Below are 2,431 nucleotides of genomic sequence, written 5' to 3' on the forward strand. Positions count from 1 at the left end.
CATGGAGTACGTGCAAACTAAATGTCAAGTTAGTGCTTACGTTAGATGCTCTGATTGCAAAAACATATCTGTCTGGGTCCAGAACGAGAAAATCTATTTTTAATCTTAATTAATCTTTTTTATGGTTCCTTGATGGATACCTTTATTATTTTGACATTCAGTCAATTTACTTAACATGGAAATCTGCTCTCTTATCCTGTGTCTGTGTGTGTTTCATGTGCCATATACATGTTCATTAACACTGACAAAAAGATTGCCTTTTAAGCCATTCACTGTTGGAAGAGTTAAGGGGCTTTCCAGCAGTGAGGCTATTAAAAGCAATGCTTTGTGTGTTCTCATGTACATTATTGGGAATGTCACTCAATCTCTTCATTGCCTGTAATATAATCCCTGCTGAATAATGTTTGTAGTACACCAATGTTGTGATAGATTGGTATTGTCCTAGACACTGTTCAGCAGGGAACTGGGAGAGGTAACAGCTTTGGGGTGCAAAGGTGTAAAGGCAAAATGTGCAGTGTGACTCAGGACTCACATTCTTCCGTTCTTCCCTTCAATCACTATTCAGACCGTTTCTCCTATCCAGCAACTGCAGTCGAAATCATGGGAAATGCATATAGAATCTGCTTTGTGTTGGTTCCAGTGTAGAACCATTCCGACTGTGCCAAGAGTTCTGGGAAGAAGAACAAAGGAAGTCAGTTTGTGTGTGCGCCACACACAATAATTCATTCCAGGTTGGAATTTCTCCCCTACAGTCACCACCCCTACAACAACCAACACTTCCTAAAAGGGAAGGTAGGACTGCTCAGCCTGTTTGGGTGATCATAGTATTCAGTAATGGGCTGCTGTGTTCTGTTAATAACTGTTGAATGGAGTTCTGGTACTAACCCAGTTCCAGCTGGACAATATAACTGTCAGAATGGCACCCAATGTTCATGATTTGTTTCCCGTTGGTATTCACACGCACGATCCAGTAAAAATTTACCAAAAATAAAATGACCTGCTTGCAGTTACTTGCTATCGAACATGCTGATTTGATCTCCTGTAGATTCCCTTGGTAGTTATGAAAGAGAACCATATGAGGAAGGTCTGTGCTTGGTTACAGACAGGATAACTTTCCAGGCTTTACAATTGGATTGGTGCTTCATGGCTAGAGAGGGCAAAACTCACCCAGGGCTTCTGTTGCTGTGGGTGAGCTGGCATTGAATTATCACAAAAGTAGGTTTGGAGGCAGAGACTGACTGCAAACCCAGGAAATAGTTTATTGGGGCGTGAACAGGGTGAATAGAAAGCAGCTGTTTCCCTTAGGTGGAGGGTCAATAACAAGGAGGGGTGGGGGGTGGTATAATTTTAAAGTGAAAGGCAGAAGGTTGACAAGAGATTTGAGGAAAAAAATTGTTTCACCCAGAGGGTTGTGGGGTCTGACTGCAGTGCCTGGGAGAGTAGTTGAGATAGGTAACCTCACAACCTTTTAATGTACTTGGATGGTCATGAAATTCAAGACTACGGGCCTAGTGCTGGAGGATGGGACTGGTGTAGGGAGTAGTATGTTTGCAGTATAGACCCGATGGGCCAAAGGGGCTCTTCTGTACTGTGTGGTTCTATGATTCATGGCTCTATGGATCAGATATCCAACACATTCCCACCTTGGAATGCTCTAGACTAGGCACAATAGGGCACAACAGAGGATACCCAGTTTAAGAATACTGCATTGGCTGTAAACCCTTTTGGAATGCACTGAGGTGACAAAAGTTACTATAGAAACACATGTCTTCATGTTTTATCCAGGTATATTTGTTGCTGATCTTGGACGGAAATGTGGTTAAGCCCCCCTCCCCTCCCAATACCGAGGCTTGCCCATGAATAAATGGCAGTTAGACTCCTAAGCGTTTATAACACAGAAGGACACCATTTGGCCCATTGTGTCTATGCTGATCTACAAAGACCTGACTATTTTTGAGGAAGTAACAAAAAGGATTGATGAGGGCTGAGTGGTAGATGTGATCTATGTGGACTTCAGTAAGGCCTTCGACAAGGTTCCCCATGGGAGACTGATTAGCAAGGTTAGATCTCACAGAATTCAGGGAGAATTAGCCATTTGGATACAGAACTGGCTCAAAGGTAGAAGACAGAGGGTGGTGGTGGAGGGTTGTTTTTCAGACTGGAGGCCTGTGACCAGTGGAGTGCCACAAGTTCGGTGCTGGGTCCTCTGCTTTTTGTCATTTACATAAATGCTTTCGATGCGAGCATAAGAGGTACAGTCAGTAAGTTTGCAGATGACACCAAAATTGGAGGTGTAGTGGACAGCAAAGAGGGTTACCTTAGGTTACAACAGGATCTTGACCAGATGGGCCAATGGGCTGAGAAGTGGCAGATGGAGTTTAATTCAGATAAATGTGAGGTGCTGCATTTTGGGAAAGCAAATCTTAGCAGG

This window comes from Chiloscyllium plagiosum, chromosome 21 (genome assembly GCF_004010195.1).
Source record: "Chiloscyllium plagiosum isolate BGI_BamShark_2017 chromosome 21, ASM401019v2, whole genome shotgun sequence".
Taxonomy (NCBI): Eukaryota; Metazoa; Chordata; class Chondrichthyes; order Orectolobiformes; family Hemiscylliidae; genus Chiloscyllium; species Chiloscyllium plagiosum.